Raw genomic sequence first — 23,169 nt, forward strand, 5'->3', positions numbered from 1 at the left:
CTAGGATTAGAGCTCAAAGTACCCTTTCACGGTTTGAATCCCAACCGTTGGCGCGTGATCGGGCGAATCCGGGCCGATCAAGGTCAATTAAAATCCGAACCACTGATGATAGATCGGAGGGGCGAGGTCGCGTACCGGTTCACAGTTATGAGCCAACTAATCTGTGGTGTTGGTGGACGATCCAACGGCCAATATCGTGTACCGGTTCGTGGGGCTTGGGATCTAATCTGGGGCGTTGAAAATAGATCGCACGGCCAGAATTCTCTGATAGCCTTCGGCCGACCCTTTTTAACATGAGACCCTCTTCTTTTCGCAAATAGACCCGCAGTCCATGTTAATTGAAAGAGCACTACAACTAGGTCCTTTCTCTTGCTGTTAGGCCCCTAAGTTCTTGGAAAATTGTGTCCCTAGTCCAGAAATAGTAGGAATATTCATAATTTAAATCAGAAAATGATTTTCTTTGTATAAATAATTCCATAGACTTGATTAGTCCATATCTAATCCATTTTAATTCCTTTTTGATCCAACTCAGTTGCAATAAATGCATGATAATATTGTTTATTATCTAGTAACCTATTTTAGTATGAAACATATGGTTAAATTTATGCGCTTGATTTATTTTGTATCTACCACTTAAAACTTAGGAAAATCATAACTTGTCCACTTTAGCTCCGAATGGACCCATTCAAATTGTAGTAGCTTCATATAAATATTTACTATGCATTAACACACATTAAATAGACATACCACATGGTTTATAATTAAATAATTATTTATCCTATGTCTAGTAGATTAATCCATCTAATTAAAGAAACATGTTTATAATGTGAATAAAAGAGGATCTTTAACTAAGACATGACTTATAAATAAAGATTATCCTTAATGTATATCTCACATGATCTATAAAACCAACTAAGGCCCAGTTTTAATTATTTAATCACTACAATCTTCCGAAAGCCATATCCTCTTAACCGTAACTCCGATTTTAGTGGTTCTGGAGCCCACAATCTCGAAGCAATGCGTAGATTATTATTATGCAGTTGTTCTTATGTTTGGTGTGATGTTAATTTTTGCCTATGCACTATTTGTTTGTATTGCTACGTTTAGCAGTGAGGTTACGAGTCATCTGAAGAGCAAGTTGGTACCTGAAATCTCAAGTCCCAGGCAAGTTGTGCCCTTGATCACTTTTATTTACCCAATAATGTTTTTTATAATCATTTATTCATGTATAGGCTTAATTTTGATGGGACCCAATATATCACCCTAGTCTGGTTATCTTTATACCTTGTTTACCCTTGAACTATTTGGATAGTTTTTGCTATTGCTCTATATGGTTTTGGGATTAATATTACATTATGATCATGTTTCAATTATACTATTGTTTTACATATTGTTCATGACAAGATCATTATATTAATTGGAACATGGAGCTTAACTTGAGAAACTCAAACACGTGCCACCACAAGGGTGGAATGGGACGGCCTTGGCTGACTAATCAGGAAAGCTAATGGAAGACTACCTTACCCGAAAGGGGCAACGGCACTAGGGGAGTAGGCGTGTAGAGAGGTTCTCGAGTTGATTTTGCTGCGATGGCGGTCATACAAGGGATTCCTACATTGCTCTTCCTAGAAACTGTAGCGGGTTTTCGGAAGCTAGTGGAACTTTGTAAAGGCCTCATAGTGGATCCCTAGTCATTCACCTCGGAAGTGTCTAAGGGCCTTGCAAACCTTGGCGACATGGGATACACGACTTCTGGGTACAGGGTACAACCTCTGCAGAGTGTAAAACTGGTATACTAGCCATGCTCGTTGTCATGAGCAGCTCACGACTATCGCTCGATTAATTTATGGAACTAAATTCAATTTGTCATATGCATTGGATCGCGGTTGTTCTTATCAATTTTGATCTATATTACTCTGGTTTGGTATCTACTTATACTTAGTCATTGCTAATAAAATTTTGACCATCTTTAAAAGCAATGCTCAGCTTCAACCATCCTCTTTGGTAAGCCTTACACTTCACATGAGCTCCCACCTATGGCAAGTTCATGCACATTATTCCCCACAACTTGTTGACCGATGAACATATGTGAGCTCACCCTTGCTGTCTCCCCCCACAGGTCAAGAATAGGTACCGCAGGATGAGGCGCATGGAGGATGCTGTGACACGTTCGTGAGTGGTCTAGGTCGTCGTCTCCTAGTCAACTTTGGGTTGCTGGATCATTGTCGCCTTACGATGTAATTATTTATTTATTTTGTACAGAACTCCTATTCTATAGTAAGGATGTGACAGTTGTTTCTGTACCATGATTCATCATATGTGTGGGACTTTGTCCCAGCACACCTGGTGATTGCGTTCGTGCCTGGGTTCCTAAAACCTGGGTGTGACAACTCTATATGTGTGGTGTGTTACAAGTGGCGTCTCCTGAATGGAGAGGGGCTAATGAGATGCAAATGATGGGGTCCCTCCTAGGCCTTATATACACAACCGTGGGACACTCCCTACGTATATGACGATCACATTCTTCCAGTATATCTCCTAGCTAATAGCAAACTGACTTAGCTTATCTTAAGGAAAACCCGTCGACTCTATCCTGATCTATCCCCAACGTTCGAGGGCACCGGGCGCGGGAAAACAGATGGCTCCTTGAGATTGTGCATAATCCACGGACGATCCAGGCACGGGCCCATTACCTTCTTGGGTCGGCCATTTCACTTGCGGTCTTTGTCCGACCCATGACGAGACGACCTTGCGGGGTAACTGATCTGTGGCCCCATGCAAGCGTCTTTCGCCTTCTAGTGGACCCGGGGATATTTATCCCCCACATCCACAACCACATGTGGATGACTGATCTTATTTAGCTAGTTTGATCTTATTTCTGTTGTTGTGCCTGTAACTATACTATAACTCTAAACAATGTATGTGATATATGTAAGAACACTAAATGAGCTATGGGTTGTACTCTTTTTTCCTATTTAGGGTTTTCTCACAAGGGTGGGTTTTTACCTAGATATGTTTTTAATGAGGCCGCCATTGCACTAAACAGCTCCATATTAGCTATTTAGTATGCTTTAACTGTGTTTCTGTGAATGTTTGAGATTATGTTAAGTTTGATGTTATATTTGTGGTATAGTGCTCGGACCGGCCCTGGTACTACGGGCTGCCCGGGCCTACCGTGCCGGTACGGCTAATAGGCCTTAGTGCCGTGCCTAGTGCCGGGAATATGGGTCGGGCTTTTTGGGCCAGCACGAGCACGGCCCGAAAATAGGAGCCCAAAGCACAGCCCGACATGAAATAATATGGACTGGGCTAGCACAGTCCGAAGGCGGGCTTGGGTCGGGCCTCAATTTCTGGCCTGTTGGGCCCCCGACACAGCCCAATTAAGCCCAATATGTTTAATTTCTTTAATTTAGTAAGATATCGACTTTATATTGTTGTTATATTTGAAGTTTATGTGGTCAAATGATGCTAGAATTGTTTAATATCTTTAATTTAGTAAGATATGACCTTTATATGGTTGTAATATTTTGATTTTATGTGGTCAAATCTACGGGCCGGGCTTAGGCTGGCACGGCCCAACGAAGGCACGATGTGGTTTAGGGCTGGGCTGAGCCACTATTTTTACACTTCGGACTGGAACGTCATGGCCCAAAAGTTTTTTGGGCTTTCCTGACCCAAACCCATTTGGCACGAAGCACAATGGGCTTGGGTCGGGCTGACCCGGCCCAATTCCAAGCACTAGTCATGCCTGTGCCTGGGTTTAGGCACTAGTGTCGTGCTGCCGGCACGGCTATTAAACGGGCCAAACGGGCGGTGCCATGCGAGGTCGTGTCGTGCCGGGTCGGCCGTTTGGGCATCTCGTAGTAGTCGCTGTCGGTGAACATGATGATGTGGCCAGGGACATGGTGCGGCCGGCCGCCGGGGCGGAGGTCGAGGGAGTCGACGCAGTGTTCCACGAGACGGGTGTCACTATCCGGGCAGTGTGAGCAACACTGACACCAGTGAAGAGATGACACCGGCAGTTTCAGCAAAGGTGACCGTGCCGCGACGCGGGAGCAGGCCAAGGAAGCGCAATGTGAATATTTCTGGCCCGAATGGGTGAATGTGTGAGTGGGTTGTTGTGGCCCAGTGTTGGGTTGGCCAGTGGGCGTGTATTAAAGGAACACTATCCGAACTAGAGGGTTAAGAAATATGAAAAACCTGAACTAGCTTCTTCCTACCCAAGTTTTCCTTCTTTGCTCCTTCTACTTTTCTTATCTATCTTCTTCCATTCTAGTGTATCTAGCATATAGTTAACAATTGGTATCAGATTCCGCGATTCTTGGCTGTGGAGCCCTGGAGCCTTCGATTCACCACACTCACTTTACTCGCTTTCGTCGCCGCCAAACCCTCATGAATCCGGATACTCAGGTGATCTTGGATGAGATCACATGGCGTTTCTCGGAGCATGACACGAAGTGGGATCGGCATCTGGCGGATCAGGAATCCCGCTGGGATGCGTCGTTCTCTGACTTTTCCAAAGGTCAGGAGCGACACGTTCAAGCGTTGGAGCAGAATGTCAGCCTGATCGCGGACTGGCGCTCATCCATGGAAGCGGTGGTCGACGATCTTCGATTGGAGGTCGGCAAGGTCTCCAAAAATTGGGAACGTGCCGTGGTGGACAAATCGACTTCCATGGTGGGAGTTCTCGCGCCTTCACCTCCGGCTATCGAGCCCCTGGCTGCCTGGCTTCCAACCGAATTGCCCCATGGGCACCGCATCGAATTGTTCACCGGGGAGGATGGATTTGGGTCGGTCACCACCCTACTCCATCCCCTGATCAAGGGTACGTCTCCTACAGCACCCCGACATCACTTGTGCATGGGTCCTGAATTTCAATTGCCGGATCCTGCTCATGTCATAGGGGATTTACCTTGGGTGGGTGCTTTTGGGGGAGAGATTTGAGGTCATTTGCCTAAGCTAGATTTTCCTAAATTTGATGGAGAAAACCCCAAGTTGTGGATTAAGCGCAGTAGAGATTATTTTGACATGTATGCAGTAGAAGCGAGGATGTGGGTGCGTGTGTCAACCATGCATTTTGTGGGAGCTGTTGCTCGCTGGTTGTCATCCGTCGAGGAGTCCTCCCAATTGGCTAGCTGGTCAGTGTTCTGTCAAGCTTTGCTGGAGAGGTTTGGTAGAGATAAGCACACGATGTTTCTTTGCCAAATGTTTAGCATACGGCAAACCACATCGGTGGCCGACTATGTTGAGAAATTTTCTGGGCTGCGTGATAATTTGGCAGTGTATGGTTGTTCCATGGATCCTTTGTACTTTGTTCAGCATTTTGTGGATGGGTTACGTGCTGATATTCGCGCAGCTGTGTTTGTTCATCGTCCCTCTTCCTTCGATACTGCGTGCGTGTTGGCTTTGTTACAGGAGGAGGTGACCGCGCAGATGCGGCGGCCGGAAGGCGTTCGACTGTCGTTTCCGATGGTTGCCAAAGGGCTAGCAAGAGGTGCCTTGCCGCTGCCCTTACCACCTAAGATGGAGCAGACTGGCATCATGCCAGAGAAAGTGAAACGGGGAGATTACAGGCCTGTTTGGTTTGATGCCTAAGTTGCCACACTTTGCCTAACTTTTCTGCCTAAGGTTAGTTCTTCAATTCGAACGACTAACCTTAGGCAAAATGTGGCACATTTAGGCACGAACCAAACAGCCCCTACAACCGTCATCGCGTCGAGGATAAGTTCGTTGTGCTGAGAGCTTACCGTCGTGCTCGTGGACTGTGCCAGCGGTGTGCTGAAAAATGGACCAAGGATCATCAGTGTCCTACAACGGTTCAGCTGCATGCATTACAAGAGGTTTGGGAGCTTTACCAAGGGAATGAAGAACAACTATCAAAAGCCACAGATATTGAGTCGCCTGTGGATGGTCAACTCTGTTTAGCTGTTTCAGTGGCTGCAGTTCAAGGTAGTGATGCTATTCAGACCATTAAATTTCGAGCCAAAATTCAGGGACAAGAAGTTTTGGTTCTTGTGGATTCCGGTAGTTCTCATTCATTTCTCAGTTCACGGGTGGTGTCTAAGTTGGAAGGTGTGTCAGAGATGCCATGGCCGGTGATGGTGCAAGTAGCTAATGGTGGTAGATTGTTATGTGACAAAGAATTTTTTGGGGCCACATGGTCGATCCAAACTTGTGAATTCTGCACATATTTTCGAGTTTTGGATATCGCAGCTTATGATATTATTGTTGGAATGGATTGGTTAGTTGTGCATAGCCCAATGAAGGTAGACTGGGGACATGGCTGGTTGTTGATTCCGTATGGCACATCGTCAGTCTTATTACGTGGTGGTATTGAGGATGTTCAGGCCACTACAGTTGTGCGGTCTACTACTTCAGAATCTTTGGCTATGTCATGGGCTGATATGGAGTTGCCGCAACAGATGGCCTCGTTGCTCTCGGAATTCAGTTCAGTGTTTGATCCACCATCTGGGCTACCGCCTTCTCGCGACTGCGACCACTCAATTCCTTTGGTGGTAGGGTACTCTCCTGTACATGTGCGTCCATACCATTACCCTCCACTTATTAAGGATGAAATTGAGCGCCAAATAGCAGCAATGTTGGCTGAAGGTATTATTCAGCACAGCACCAGCTCTTTTTCCTCTTCTGTGCTCTTTGTTAAGAAGAAGGATAGTTCTTGGCGTTTTTGCGTGGTTTCCCGTCGTCTGAATGCTATAACCGTTAAATTTGTGTTTCCGGTGCCGGTCATTGAGGAATTACTAGATGAGCTGGGACAGGCTTCTTGGTTCATAAGTCTCGATCTTACAGCCGGGTATCATCAAATCATGTTGCGTCCAGAGGACACATTTAAGACAGCATTCCAAACTCACTCGGGCCATTATGAATGTTGTGTTATGGCGTTTGGCCTCACAGGGGCACCAGCTACATTTCAAAAGGCGATGAATGCAACGTTGTCTTCACTGCTCCGTCGCTATGTATTGGTATTTTTTGACGACATCTTAATTTACAGCTCTAGTTTTGCGGACCATCTTCAGCATGTTCGGGCAGTTTTGGAATTGTTGGTTCGTGATAAGTGGTAGGTTAAGCTGTCGAAATGCTCATTTGCGCAGCAGCAGTTGTCATATTTAGGCCACATCATTTCCGCTGCAGGCGTTGCAACTGATCCATCGAAGATTCAAGCGGTGGCATCGTGGGCTACCCCACGTTCACTCAAGGAATTGCGCAGTTTTTTGGGCTTGGCGGGTTATTATCGGCGGTTTGCAGGCACTTCGGTATTCTGGCCAAGCCTTTGACAGCCTTCCTGGAGGAAGGTTCTTTGTTTGTGTGGACTTCTCAGCATGCAGCATCATTTCAGGCGCTGAAGGATGCCTTAGTCTCTGCTCTGGTCTTGGCTTTGCCAAACTTTGCTCTGCCGTTCTGCTTGGAAACGGATGCAAGCAACCTAGGAGTGGGCATTGTTTTGATGCAAGGGGGTCATCCAATCGCTTATTTGAGTAAGGCATTGGGGCCAAAATCACAAGGGCTTTCTACTTATGAGAAGGAATTTTTGGCGATCCTTACTGTCGTTGATCATTGGCGGCATTATCTGCAACTGAAGGATTTCCATATTGTCATGGACCATCGCAGTTTGGCTCAGCTGGATGAACAGCGTCTTCATACTCCATGGCAGAAAAAGATGTTTTCTCGCCTGTTGGGCCTTCAATACCGTATCCTGTACAAAAAAGGCTCTGAAAATGGAGCAGCAGATGCACTGTCCAGGAATCCTCAGTTGACACAGACGTGTCTCGTTGTGTCCTCTTGCACACCGCAGTGGCTTACAAATATTATGGATTTGTATTCTCACGATGATATGTCATGAGAAATAATAGCTAAGTTGGCAGTTGACGCAGCTGCAGTTCCACATTACTCTTGGCACGACGGTCTTTTGCGTTACAAGAATCGGATTTGGGTGGGGTAAGCTATTCCCTTACAGACTCGGCTGATTGAGGCTTTTCATTCAACGACTGTCGGTGGTCATTCGGGTATTCCAGTGACGTATGCTCGCTTGAAGCAGCTGTTCGCTTGGCGTGGAGTGAAAAAAGTTGTTCAGGAATTTGTCAGTCAATGCATTGTGTGTCAGCGTGCGAAGGTCGATCGTGCTCATTTACCTGGTTTGTTACAGCCTCTACTGGTTCCCACGTCCTTATGGTAGATAATATCCCTGGATTTTATTGAAGCATTACCGCGTCCTCAATCATTTACATGCATCCTCGTGGTCGTGGATATGTTTACCAAATATGCATTTTTTTTGCCTCTGCGACATCCATACACAGCTCTCTCGGTGGCAAAGTTATTCCATGATCAGATATATAAACACCATGGTTTACCTCAGTCTATTGTTTCTGATCGTGATAGAATATTTCTCAGTAATCTGTGGAGGGAGTTATTTCGTCTGGCTGATGTGCATCTAAGAATGAGCTCGGCTTATCACCCTCAGACCGATGGCCAAACGGAGCGTGTGAATCAGTGTCTGGAAACTTTTTTGCGCTGTTTTGTGCATGCCTATCCGAATCAGTGGAGTCAATGGTTATCTGTCGCTCAATTTTGGTATAACTCTTCTCCTCACTCAGCTATTGGTCGGTCTCCGTTCGAAGTCTTGTATGGTTGTCGTCCCAGGTTTTTTGGCATTGATCATGACACTATCATCAGTACCACTGATCTGGCGTCATGGTTGCATGAGCGGCAGTTGATATCTGATGTTATCGAGCTGCATTTGGAAAGGGCCAAACTTCGTATGAAACGTCAAGCGGACAAAGGTCGTTCCGAGCGGCACTTTGTAGTAGGCGATTGGGTGTTCCTCAAGCTTCGGCCATATATTCAGTCCACTATCATTGTTTGTGCCAGTCAGAAGTTATCATTCATATTTTTTGGGCCTTTTCAAGTGATACAACGTGTTGGGCTGGTAGCGTATAAACTTCAGCTACCTCCGTCTTCTCGTGTGCATCCAGTTTTTCACGTATCTCAATTAAAGAAGGCTGTGGGCACTAGAATGGTGGTTTCTCCTTCTCTTCCATCTGATAATTTCATGTTCAGTGTGCCTGAAAAGTTTTTGCAGCGACGTCAAATTTTCAAGGGCGATAAATCAGTTCAGCAGGTGTTGGTGCAGTGGTCTTTCATGCCAGAGCTTGCTACTTGGGAGGATTTGAGAATTTACAGCAACAGTTTCCCGATGCAGCTGTCTAGGGACATCCAGCATCCTTAGCACGGGGATGTGAGCAACACTGACACCAGTGAAGAGATGGCACCGACAGTTTCAGCAAAGGTGACCGCGCCACGATGCGGGAGCAGGCCAAGGAAGCGCAATGTGAAGATTTCTGGGCCCGAATGGGTGAATGTGTGAGTTGTTGTGGCCCAGTGTTGAGTTGGCCAGTGGGCGTGTATTAAAGGAACGCTATCCGAACCGGAGGGTTAAGAAATATGAAAAACCTGAACTAGTTTCTTCCTGCCCAAGTTTTCCTTCTCTGCTCCTTCTACTTTTCCTATCTATCTTCTTCCATTCCAGTGTATCTAGCAGATAGTTAACAGGCAGGCGACGCGGTCGAAGCAGAGAAGCGGCTGAGGCGGGTCCAGGCGCATGCGCATGCGGCGGCCCAAAGCGTGGTCCAGCATGTCGCGCCACGCCCTGCAGACCGAGCGCATGCGGAGGACGCACTTGGGCGACAGGCGTTCGAGGAGCGCGTCGAGGACCTCGAAGGGGGCGTCGCGGATGAAGGCCGCGGCGTCGACGACCCGCTCTGGCTCTGGTGCTTCCATTCTCGCCGCCTCGGCAACTTGCCCACGCGCTCGGAGGGCGGTGGGGGGAATGGGACGGGACTGGCGGACTGCTCCTCCTTGCCAACGGCGCAGCTGGCGGCTCGATCCTTCCCTGCGGAATGCAAACGCGGCGGCCGGGAGTTAGCGGCGAAACCGGCTACGGGGCGGCCGGGAGTTAGACGGTGGTGGGAACCAAACCGGGGCCCTGAATCCCCGATTCACCGCGCGCGACACGGAGGGGAAGGTTGCAACCGAGCCAAGGACGATTCGAGGACTCACCCCTGTTGTCGCCGCGGCTGCTTCTGCAGTCGTTCCCGTCCTTTCGGTCGGAGCCAGGAAGACGAAATGATTTGGCCGTTTGGGAGGGACTGAGGGAGGGAGTAGAGATGTCCAAACGGGCCGCCCGGCCCGGTCCGGCCCGGGCCCGGTGAAGCCCGGCCCGTTTTGGGCCCGGCCCGCCAGGCACGATTGAAAAACCGGGCCGGGCCGGCTAAGCACGCGGGCTCAATTTCTTGTCCGAGCCCGGCCCGCAACGGGCCGGGCCGGGCCGTTTAGCAGAAAAAGCGGGCCGAAAAGCGGGCTATGCGGGCCGAAAAGCACGTTTTTTAGTGTAAAAAAAGCGGGCTTAACGGGCTTAGAGCTAAACGAGACGTGCCGGGCTAGCCCACCGTGCCTAATTTCCTGTCCGAGCCCGGCCCGCTTATTCGTGCCGGGCCGGCCCGGGCCCGCATATAACCGGGTCGTGCCGGGCTCGGACCGGGCCTAAAAAGCGGGCTTCGTGCCGGGCTCACGGGCCTCGTGCTTATTGGACATCTATAGGAGTGAGACAGCTGTCAGCCTGTGTCACCTGTCTCTTTTCTTCCACCGTGCAGTGTAGTACGCTTGCCTGGGCCTTGGGCCTCTGACAAGATTCACGCGACATGTGCTATTAGCCTGCACGCTTTGTGGGCTTCATGGGGCCTAAGAATGAATGGTCCCGCCCTCATGCCTCTGGACTTCGCCATCATCGCTTGCTGCAAGAGTCCGCACCCCATGAACCACAGAAGGCATGAACCATCTCGTCAATGGTCGCTACACATCTTTTGAGCATCTGTAATTCTATATGACCTACTTAGCTTATCTGTCATTATGATAGAATGTGACCATCTGTTATATATGAGGACATATCATGTGCAATCACTTATTTGGTGTAAACGTGCAATTAAACAATCCAGAATATCTAATTTATATCAATCGGTTTCATATAGAAGTGATTAAATGTAAAATAGACACTAGGTTTCAAGTGGAAGATCTAAATGCACCAGTATAAGTGATTGCATAGGATATTTCCTCTATTTATTTTCTGTTGCAGTTCTCAACACTGTGAACTACTAACTTGTGGTTCTGAAAACTTTCAAGGTTGCTGTCTGTTCACTCACGTTGACCCCCCCCCCCCCCCCCCCCCCCCCCGCGATATTCTCACATGCATGCGCTCAAAATATGGTTCTGTTATGTACTTGTTGCTTTTTGGTTCTGAAAAGTGTGTTGATTACAGTTCTGAAAATTATGGGCTAAAAGTACGGTGGTTGCAGTCTCTGAAAATATGATGAGTACATTTTTATATATATATAGGGACGAGGTAATGGAAGCCCTGAGCTTCCATTAGTACCAGGAAGCCCCAGCCAGGTATAGCCACGTCCCGCACCAGCATGCGTCCCATCGGACACGGATTCTTACTCGGACAGATTTTAGCGTAAAACATGAATCAAAACAGCGTAAATGATTACGAATTTTAGCGTAAATCGTAAATCTGTTTCGAAACGGCGAATGCGGCCCGAAAATTACGGCGTCAAAATCTTACGCGTCCCATCGGGCACGGGTTCTTACTCGAACAGATTTTAGCGTAAAACGTAATCCAAAACAGCGTAAATGATTACGAATTTTAGCGTAAATCGTAGATCTGTTTCGAAACGGCGAATGTGGCCCGAAAATTACGGCGTAAAAATCTTGCGCGTCCCATCGGGCACGGGTTCTTACTCGAACAGATTTTAGCGTAAAACGTAATCCAAAACAGCGTAAATGATTATGAATTTTAGCGTAAATCGTAGATCTGTTTCGAAACGGCGAATGTGGCCCAAAAATTACGGCGTAAAAATCTCGCGCGTCCCATCGTGATCGGGTTTTGACTCGGACAGATTTTAGCGTAAAACGTGAGTCAAAACAGCGTAAATGATTACGAATTTTAGCGTAAATCGTAGATCTGTTTCGAAACGGCGAATGCGGCCCAAAAATTACGGCGTAAAAATCTCGCGCTTCCCATCGGGCAAGGGTTCTTACTCGGACAGATTTTAGCGTAAAACGTGAATCAAAACAACGTAAATGATTACGAATTTTAGCGTAAATCGTAGATCTGTTTCGAAACGGCGAATATGGCCCGAATATTACGGCGTAAAAATCTCGCGCATCCCATCGTGATCGGGTTCTGACTCGGACAGATTTTATCGTAAAACATGAACCAAAACAGCGTAAATGATTACGAATTTTAGCGTAAATCGTAGATCTGTTTCGAAACGCGCGAATGCGGCCCGAAAATTACGGCGTTAAAATCTCGCGCGTCCCATCGTGATCGGGTTCTGACTCGGGCGGATTTAAACGTAAAACGTGAACCAAAACAACACAGTGTAAATGGGTATGAATTTTAGCGTAAATCGTCGATCTATTTCATAATGGCAAATGTGGCCCCGCATGAGGTTGTCACAAAACACATCAATAAATGTCATAAATTAAAGTAAAACATATCAATAGATGTCATAAATTGGTGAAAAAAGGTAACACGTGATTTCAAGTAATTATAGCATAAAATGCAAGCTAACCATCTACAGAACAAATGTTTTAGATATTACAATAAGATACAAGAGATAATTATTCTTGTACTCAACTATGAGAAGGACATCTTTTGGCAAGGCTTTCATAAAAGAGTATGTAGTCATCATCATTGTTGCCACTAAACTTCTACGGTGAACTCCTGTGTTCAGTGCTCCGAATTAATGCAATAAAAACAGAATTAATAAGGCGTCTTTGAGGTGGTATATGTATGAGTACATGATGAACTACACAGTCCAAATACTCAGCTGACTTCAAGAAGAGATCGACAGTGCCTTCCCTACTCCCTGCATGCAACCACGAGTTTTATGTTGTCATCAGTCATCACAGTGCACCAGTTGTAAAATATTTAGATCCATGCTACTACTGCTAATGAATGCATATGACAATCTAGAGCCGATATTTTATACCTCAATTCTCCATTTTCAGACCATATGCATTCTGTCAGTAAGCATAAAAACGATGTCAATGTTCATAAATATATCCCATGCCAGATTATCCCATTCAAACCAAACATACAAAATAATAGAAGGTCAAGTTCTATGCTAAGATTCACCAAAATAATTGGAGCGCAGAAAGGATGAATTAAAACAAGATAACCAGGGTGTAAAATTTGAACCTTCAAAGGTAGAAACACAATTGACTTCTTTTATAAAAATGATTAACTATTGAAATATTGTTATGATGTTGAACGTCTTGGATTTGGATCGAGGATTCTTGGTAATAACCTCTTGGTAGGAAAAGGTGTCCACGGTGAAAATGTAAACTCTGCATTTGATATCTACCAGGAAAAGAAGGGTAAAGTCAGATAAGCATGAAAAAATGAACATGTATTTGACAGGCCACAGATCAAATGGAAAATATTTAAATAAAAACAGGTTCACTTTATAATTATATGTTTACTAATATAGTTTCATTAAATCAACTTGTGGTAATAGTAACTAGTTATTGATTCAGATCAAGGTTGGACTCACATCTAACAGAATGAAAATATTGCTTGAAAGACAACATTCCTTACCAACTCATATCCTATTAGATTCTGCTGGTTTGATGGTTGGATATTATTAGCTCCTATTACTCCTAAAATTAAAAAATTGAATTAGTCTTTTTGAGTCGTATATACCAAGAACAGGTATGTACTTCATGTCAAGCTTTCATACATATTGATAGCCCTGCGGGAAGACCGGAAGAGAAGCCACAAATGTGTATGCCAGCAGGCTAGTGATTCTGTAACGGACATATATAGAGGCACCAGAGAAGTCAAATCATATTATTAGCTCCGATCCTTGCTGCTACCTCTGTCACATATACCTAACCATACAGAACAAGCGAAGACTCCAAAATAATTAGGTCACATCGCATAAAACATTTTACAGTGAGCAAAATGGTTACGTCTCATCTCCAATATAGTTAAGTTTCCTACAGTATTTAAGCTCTTCTTTTAGTTATATTGTTGCACATCTCAATAGTTATTAGCTTATACTAACATTAATTTAAACATAGTGCACCTCTAATGAAACTATAATAGCTAGAAAATTTAAGACTAGTACCTAAACTATCGAGCTGCAACCTGATAAGTGCTAGTATGGTATAGAGATAAAGAAGCAGAAACAGGGAAGCACCTTCGTGTTGCGAATCCAGGGAGCCCAGTGAGGAAGGGGAGTCCGAACATCCCTGTAGAGGAAGACACGAGCACGGCATCCACACCACCTTCTTTCCTGGTCGTTGGCAACCAGTAGCGTGGCACCACATGGATGAGACCCCCTGCATCACAGGCGAGGGGCACCGGCGCGAAGGACACGAGGGCGGAGACATCGATGGGCAGTCAAGGAGGAAGCAGACCCCCTCCAGCTCCAGGAGATGGCTTGCTGGCGAGTGGTAGCCGCCACCGCGTGGCAGACAAGCAGATCTGCGAGGAGGCACACGTTATGGGGATAGGGTCAGAGTCTGAAGTTTTCACCTGGGAGTCTAGGACCGAGGCGAGGGAAGACACAGAGCTCAGCGTCGGGGATGGAGCCGTCGCGTCAGGGATGGAGGAGGAGTCAAGGGGGAGTGGAGGAGGAGCCGCGCGTCCGAGAGCTCCAGGGCTGGCGACGGCTAGGGTTTAGAATGAGGGCGGTTGGCAATTTGGTGTGACCTGGGGGTGAATTGGGCTAGCACCCGGGCTCGCCCAGCTGGGCCTCCAGAGGTTTGGACCTCCGCCACGCACAGGTGAGCCAGACCGAATAGTATGACCAGGGCTCCCTCTAGTTATAAGAAGCCTAGGGCTTCTAATACCTAAACTATATATATAGTTTGCTTGTGCCTGTTCGTTTTCGCTTCGCGTTGCGATTAGATCACGATTCGTTTCCGAGCATTAAGGAATTGACGGTCAAGTGTTAGCAACCAAATGATCCGGTTCTTCGAGTTCTACGAGATTGAAGACCCTGAGCATCTGTTTGGTGAAGGCAAGTGTCCTCTGACCCATTATGTCTCATTCAATTTTAATTCACTATCCTGCATTACTTAATTGAAACCTAATGATTGACTAGCTTCGTATTTACCTTGTCCTTGATTACCCTTTGGGTTATTATGGTTACCTTCATGCTATTGCTTTACCTTAATCAACGAACATGATGATAACATTTATGATATGATGATGTTATCTTGATTATGATGATGATATGTGATAGTTTAGGGGACTTAGGCTGTTTTCTAGAGTACATCTCCGCAAGGACCTGTTCGTTGAGTGACCATCCGATATAACAGTGCATCCATGAGGGTGGAATGGGACGCCCTTAGCCGAATAATTAGATGAACCTAGGGTGTAGTTGGCTTTGCCGGAGGGCCGTCAATGGGGGTCGGGGCATAGTGCTCGCTCTGCTAAGGGTGGGTGCCGAGGTTCATTCGATTTGGTTTTGTTAGTCACCCACCTTAGGGAGGAGCACTGTGCTTGTACGACTGGCGAAACCTAACGAGCAGCTATGCACCAGGGGAGTCTTTATAAAGGCTACGTAGTGAAACCTTGCCGACTCACCTTGGTAGTGTTTGAGGGTTTGATCGACCCGAGGCAAAAAGGGATCATGACTCGTGGGTAAAGTGTGTAACCTCTGCAGAGTGTTAGAAACCGGTATATCGGTCGTGCTCACGGTTATGAGTGGCCTTGGGATCCTCTTTCATTTAAGATACAGCTGGTTCGAGGTTCAATGGTTCTATTAATGGTTTTTGGTTCGATGATAATAATGATGTTCCTTGATGAGGAAATGATTCATGGGTTGGTTATTGCTAAAACTTGGCTTCTACTAATAATAAATATTTGACAAACTAAAAGCAACTGCTTTGACCCTAACCCCACATAAAGCTAGTCCACCTCAGCCAAACGGGACATTTGCTAAGTACGTTGATGTGTACTCACCCTTGCTTTCAGAAAACACCAGGTTGCCTTTGGTACAATTTGGTGCAATCTATGCTCAGGTAAAAAAGAAGGTGTCGAGGCGGATCTCCAGGAGTTCCAGGACTTCGACGAGTTTGAGGATTAGGCTAGCGATCTCCCCCAGTCAGCTGCCTGTGGTGGGTTAATTTACGTTGGGTACGTTTTGATTCTATGTACTTTGATTTATATTATGTAAATGACTCTAGTCTTTAATATCATTACTTATTATTTATTGTTATTCGAAACATTGTGTTATGATGAGACATTTATGTAATCGTTGTGTACGTGAATTTCTGATCCTGGCACGTACATGATTCGCATTCGATTTACCTTCTAAAAACCGGGTGTGACACACGCAAAGACATTATCTGAAGTTTTCGCTTTTCTTGGACTGATTACTATCACAGGCCAGGTAGATGGTTGTAAAAGCCATCCAGGTATGTTAAAACCTAGCTGGCAATTACTGGACTCTGCAACAGGTTGCTCATAGTTTCATTGATATGTTGCTTATGTGTTATATAGGCAAACTCTGGTGATAGTGATGATGAAAAGGTATGCATGTTGAATCAAGTGATAGGATGTGTAGGCTCATATTTTTTGTGGCGTACAACTTCCATCTGACCTGATATCAAACTGCACCACGACAGTTCTTTCAATCAAGGTAAAATACTGACATGTCATGATATCGAGACCAGAGAAGAAGATGTGGTCACGTGCTATTTTCATCTCTTATGTTCCTGCTCCAATTTTGTGCTTCGCCTTAGCAACTCACGAGGACTGTCACTGATTAAATGGTTATTATCATGTTGCTTGAGGCAATTTCTTCGTGCTATTGATGCTTATACATTGGTCTCCTCTGTGTTGTGTCTTTCTTGCAGGTAGGCATCTTATAGTCGTAGTGAACGGGCATAAGCCAAGCTAGGAACAAACAAAAAGGTGAATAGATTTTTTGGTGCATTGGTTATTCATGTGTCCTCTTGATTCTGCTTGCCAACTTTACAAAAAAAATCATGCATGGATATAGGAGAAAATGTTTTGTGTAGAAGATCCAGTACAAGAGCGTCATTACTCAGGGCACCAATAATAGGAAAGAGCAGAGACCAGAACAACTGTAAGAAATACTGTCACTTCAAGGTTCATTTGTTTATATGGTTATCCATTCTTTGATCTCTTGGGTCACTAATGTTTGGTCTTTATCATTCTTTGTTTCAAACTAATATGATTTGAGGCTAATGGTTGTTGGAGGTGTGGATGGAAACACGGTAGATGAAGCTATTGTGGAATCGACATGACGCATAGGTGTGCCAGATGCGCCGCGACATCGTCGCCCTCATCTACAACCACCAGGACACCACCACATTAGGGTAAGGCTCTCGGATCCTCTCTGCCTATCTTTACTACTCTATTATCTTTACTACTCTATTAAGAGTACAACAAAGCCGTCTGATCGACCCGACTTGATCTTCTGATCTTGTTTGCTTCCCCTTGAAGCATGAAGACAATGAGGTGTGTTTTTCTTCCTTTTATTTATTATAAGAAAACAAGCACTATTCAACTTCTGTTCACAGATGATTGAAGTCAAAACAACTTTTCTTCTTCTTAAGATGAGGTCATTGTATTGATTAAGGAGAGGAATTGAAATTCGTAGACCTAATTCCTAAAATGCACTCTAACTTTAGTTCACCCTGAATCTATTTTTGTCATGTTTTAATCTTTTTTGCACTTATGCTCTTTGCTGATTCACGACAATCTGAATCGAATAATCAGCGGAAATGCCCTGTATCTAGTTGATCAACACCACCTTGATGATCCACATGTTAAAGCCAACTTACTCTTTCGGTACAATGAGCTGAACATATGACCAGAATGTTCTTTCTTTAGCAGTATTTTCAGTTCGATAGTATTTGATGCACAGTGATGTGGTAATCATTTTTATTCTATTTGTCTTGCGGGCACATTTCTCCAAAGCAGAACTGCCAATAAGCGACTATGTCACTAACTTGAAATCAGTTCTTGATCAGAGCATACGTATCATATAGGCAATGATTGATGTATGCGCCAATAGTGGATGACTTATGAGTGCATTGACTTGTAGATGATCATACATGTGAATTGCATTGGTTCAACTTTTCTTTTTTCAACTATATAAAAATATAAAAACGAGTCTAAATCCTTCGTTGGAAAAGGATTGCATTGGTCATCTTTTCTATTTTTACCTTGCTAGGATCTCCGGTTTGAGAGAGATTATGAATCCCTCTAGTTGTTGGCACCCATGAATGATGATATATTAGATCATCTCAAGAGTAGAGGAGTCTCAACAATCCCCTCCTTACTATATCTTTCTCGTGAAGAATTATGTAGGGTACTTCAACCATTTTCTGCAGCAGAGTTGTGTGAGGTGCTACTTTCTCAATTCCCATACTTCATTTTTATAGCATAATTTGTTTTCCTAAATAGTTTTAGATATTAGTTGAAAATAAAATGGTATGTAAATTTCTGAATTGTCCATCATTATCCAGTCCCCTTGAATTATTCAAGGAAATGCAAGCCGAAGAAGCAGGTTCCAGTGCTTTTATTGTTTCCCTAGATTGACAGGTTACTCATATTGGGCCCAAAATAATATTCGGTGTTATTGTGTTGATCTCAGGGACTAGCACTTCTTAATACCCTTGAATTTCTACATATTTTTAGAACAAAAAATGTATCAGGAATGGCCCTATTATTTAATTGACTTCTTTGAGTAGTGGTTTCTTTTAATATTCAAATATTTCCTTAATATTATAATCTTTTTTGTTTTAGTGGATGACTTCCTCGAGCTGCTTTGGGTATGACTCGAATTGTTCTTTTGTTTCTGAACAAGTTATGAGTCACTCGAAGTGTTGTGGATGGGGTAGTACTTGGAGTTATTTATTTGTTCTTTTTCCCTTAACTTCAGTTATGAGCCACTTAAACTCACCGTGTATGATTTCCAGGATGGCCTACTGTCGGGGACCATAATTAGGGGTACCCTCAAGACTCCTAATTCTCAGCTGGTAACCCCCATCAGCATGAAGCTGCTAAGGCCTGATGGGTGCGATTAAGTCAGGGATCAGTCCATTCGAGCGACTCGATCACGCCTCGCCCGAGCCTAGCCTCGGACAAGGGCAGCCGACCCCGGAGGATTTCCGTCTCACCCGAGGCCCCCCTCCAACGGCGAACGTATTTCCGGCTCGCCCGAGGCCCTGCCTTCGCTAAGAAGCAACCCTGACTAAATCGCCGCACCGACCGACCAAATCGCAGGGGCATTTAATGCAAAGGTGGCCTGACACCTTTATCCTGACGCGCGCTCCCCGGCAGAGCCGAAGTGACCGCCGTCACTTCGCCGCTCCACTGACCGGCCTGACAGAAAGACAGCGCCGCCTGCGCCACTCCGACTGCAGTGCCACTTGACAAAGTGAGGCTGACAGGCAGTCAGGCCCTGCCAAAGGCACCATAGGAAGCTCCGCTCCGCCCGACCCAGGGCTCGGACTCGGGCTAAGTCCCGGAAGACGGCGAACTCCGCTCCGCCCGACCCAGGGCTTGGACTCGGGCTAAGTCTCGGAAGACGGCGAACTCCGCTCCGCCCGACCCAGGGCTCGGACTCGGGCTAAGTCCCGGAAGACGGCGAACTCCGCTCCGCCCGACCCAGGGCTCGGACTCGGGCTAAGTCCCGGAAGACGACGAACTCCGCTTCGCCCGACCCCAGGGCTCGGACTCCGCCCTGGCCTCAGCCGACGACCTCCGCCTCGCCCGACCCAGGGGCTCAGACTCGGCCTCGGCCACGGAAGACAGACTCGACCTCGGCTTCGGAGGAGCCTCCACATCGCCCAACCTAGGGCGCAGGCCAGCCACGTCAACAGGAGGCGCCATCATCACCCTACCCCGAGCTGACTCGGGCCGCAGGAAACAAGACCGGCGTCCCATCTGGCTAGCTCCGCCAGATAAGCAATGATGGCGCCCCGCGTACTCTGTGACGACGGCGGCTCTCAGCCCCCTTACGGAAGCAAGAGGACGTCAGCAAGGACCCAACCGCTTCGACAGCTGTCCCTCCGCCAGGCTCCATCGCTCCTCCGACGGCCACGACATCACACCAGCTGGGTGCCAAAATCTCTCCGGCTGCCACAACGGCATGTACATAGGGCGCTAGCTCCCCTCCGCTAGACACGTAGCACTCTGCTACACCCCCCATTGTACGCCTGGATCCTCTCCTTACGCCTATAAAAGGAAGGACCATGGCCCTCTTAGAGAGGGTTGGCCGCGCGGGGACGAGGACGAGACAGGCGCCCGCTTGGAGCCGCTCGCTTCCCTCTCCCGCGTGGACGCTTGTAACCCCCTACTGCAAGCGCACCCGACCTGGGCACGGGACGAACACGAAGGCCGCGGGATTCCCACCTCTCTCACGCCGGTCTCCGGCCGCCTCGCTCTCCCCCCTTCGCGCTCGCCCTCGCACTCGACCCATCTGGGCTGGGGCACGCGGCGACACTCACTCGTCGGCCCAGGGACCCCCCGGTCTCGAAACGCCGACAGTTGGCGCGCCAGGTAGGGGCCTGCTGCGTGTTGACGAACAGCTTCCCGTCAAGCTCCAGATGGGCAGTCTCCAGCAACCTCTCCAACCCGGGACGGTGCTCCGTTTCGGGAGTCTTGAGTTCATGTCCTTCGACGGCAGCTACGACATGATACTCCTTCCACCGCCGCGCGACAGCGACAATGGCGACCGACAGCCCGCCCGCCGGCGGCGGAATCGACGACGTCTTCCCCGCGTGGTGGAAGAACAACCTTCGACCTCGTCCCGCCTTCTTCCCCGCTGACGGAGGGGAAGGCAGGGCAGCCAAGGCCAAGCAGGAGGCAGCGCCTCGTCGGTTGTCGAGCAAGTCGACGGCGCCGGCACCCCAACGGGGGGCGCACCGGGTATCGACTTCGCGCTTGAGACGAAGACGAGCGCCGTCTCCCCGCAACGCGCCAATCCCGAGCAAGCAGACGACGCCAGCGCGCTTGCGAAAAGCTTGCTGGACGTCGCCCTCGTACCGGAGACGACGGTGCAGTCAGTCCCCGACGTGACTTTATCGCCGCTCGTCGACCAAGAGGTACCGACCGATTCCCATCCCACGTCATTTGGATTCAGCCTCAACCCGCCTGGCGACCTTGCTTTGGTGGGCGCTCTCGTAGAGGCGAGTCCAAACCCTCTGGGGTTTCGCATGCGGTCGCCTTGGGACCGGCTGACGGGCGTCTCAACCTACGGGCCTTCTGGGTCCGAGGAAGACGACGACCCCAGCATCTGTTGGGATTTCTCTGGACTTGGCAACCCCAGTGCCATGCGGGACTTCATGACCGCATGTGACTACTGCCTCTCCGACTGTTCCGACGGTAGCCGCAGCCTCGACGACGAGGACTGCGGCCCAAGCCGCGAATGTTTCCACGTCGATCTAGGGGGTCCCTCCGAAGGCAATCATCTCGGCATGCCGGAGGACGGTGATCTCCCTAGGCCGGTGCCCCGCGTTGACATCCCACGGGAGCTAGCTGTGGTCCCCGTTCAGGCGGGGGGCCATGACCCACAGCTCGAGCAAATCCGCGGGGTGCAGGCCAGGCTCGACGAGGGAGCAGGAGCGCTTGAGCCGACCCGCCGGGACGTCGGGCAGGCATGGGCGGGCCAACCCCCGGCCGGAGAAATACGTCATCTGCCCCAGGGTTTCCAGCACCGCGTCGCCGACGACGTCAGGGTCAGGCCACCACCCGCATCTAGTGGGGTCAGCCAGAACCTGGCTGCAGCAGCGATGCTTCTCCGCGCGATGCCGGAGCCATCAACCACCGAGGGTCGGCGAATCCAGGGGGAGCTCAAGAATCTCCTGGAAGGCGCCGCGGTCCGACGGGCCGAGAGCTCTGCCTCCCGAAGGCAGGGGTACCCCTCGGAACCTCATGCCGCGACTTCCCGATTCATGCGGGAAGCCTCGGTCTACACCGGGCGCACGCGCAACACTGCGCCTGCGGCCCCGGGCCGCCTCGGCAACGAGCACCATCATCGCGACCGTTGGGCCCACCTCGACGAGAGGGTGCGCCGAGGCTACCACCCCAGGCGTGGGGGACGCTACGACAGCGGGGAGGATCGGAGTCCCTCGCCCGAGCCACCCGGTCTGCAGGCCTTCAGCCGGGCCATCCAACGGGCACCGTTCCCGACCCGGTTCCGACCCCCGACTACTATCGCAAAGTACTCGGGGAGACGAGACCGGAACTGTGGCTCGCGGACTACCGTCTGGCCTGCCAACTGGGTGGAACGGACGACGACAACCTCATCATCCACAACCTCCCCCTGTTCCTCTCCGACACCGCTCGCGCCTGGTTGGAGCATCTGCCTCTGGGGCAGATCTCCAATTGGGACGACCTAGTCCAAGCTTTCGCTGGCAATTTCCAGGGCACGTACGTGCGCCCTGGGAATTCCTGGGACCTCCGAAGCTGCCGGCAGCAGCCGGGAGAGTCTCTCCGGGACTACATCCGGCGATTCTCGAAGCAGCGCACCGAGCTGCCCAACATCACCGACTCGGATGTCATCGGCGCGTTCCTCGCCGGCACCACCTGCCGCGACCTGGTGAGCAAGTTGGGTCGCAAGACCCCCACCAGGGCGAGCGAGCTGATGGACATCGCCACCAAGTTCGCCTCCGGCCAGGAGGCGGTCGAGGCTATCTTCCGAAAGGACAAGCAGCCCCAGGGCCGCCCATCGGAAGATGCTCCCGAGGCGTCTGCTCAGCGCGGCGCCAAGAAGAAAGGCAAGAAGAAGTCGCAAGCGAAACGCGACGCCGCCGACGCGGACCTTGTCGCCGCCGCCGAGTACAAGAACCCTCGGAAACCCCCGGAGGTGCCAACCTTTTTGACAAGATGCTCAAGGAGCCGTGCCCCTATCACCAGGGGCCCGTCAAGCACACCCTTGAGGAGTGCGTCATGCTTCGGCGCCACTTCCACAGGGCCGGGCCACCCGCGGAGGGTGGCAGGGCCCGCGACGATGACAAGAAGGAAGATCACCAAGCAGGAGAGTTCCCCGAGGTCCGCGACTGCTTCATGATCTACGGTGGGCAAGCGGCGAATGCCTCGGCTCG

General features: G+C 48.6%; 1 long non-coding RNA gene across 1 annotated transcript; it reads right to left on the bottom strand.

The window, feature by feature from the left end:
- Nucleotides 1-13,382: 13,382 nt before the first annotated feature.
- Nucleotides 13,383-13,736, bottom strand: LOC118476078 (uncharacterized). Its single transcript, XR_004855388.1, has 2 exons — nucleotides 13,673-13,736; nucleotides 13,383-13,435 (listed from the first exon to the last, which is right to left on the bottom strand). It is a non-coding gene; the product is annotated as an uncharacterized lncRNA (long non-coding RNA).
- Nucleotides 13,737-23,169: the final 9,433 nt, after the last annotated feature.

The sequence above is a fragment of the Zea mays genome, chromosome 1 (genome assembly GCF_902167145.1).
Source record: "Zea mays cultivar B73 chromosome 1, Zm-B73-REFERENCE-NAM-5.0, whole genome shotgun sequence".
Lineage (NCBI taxonomy): Eukaryota > Viridiplantae > Streptophyta > Magnoliopsida > Poales > Poaceae > Zea > Zea mays.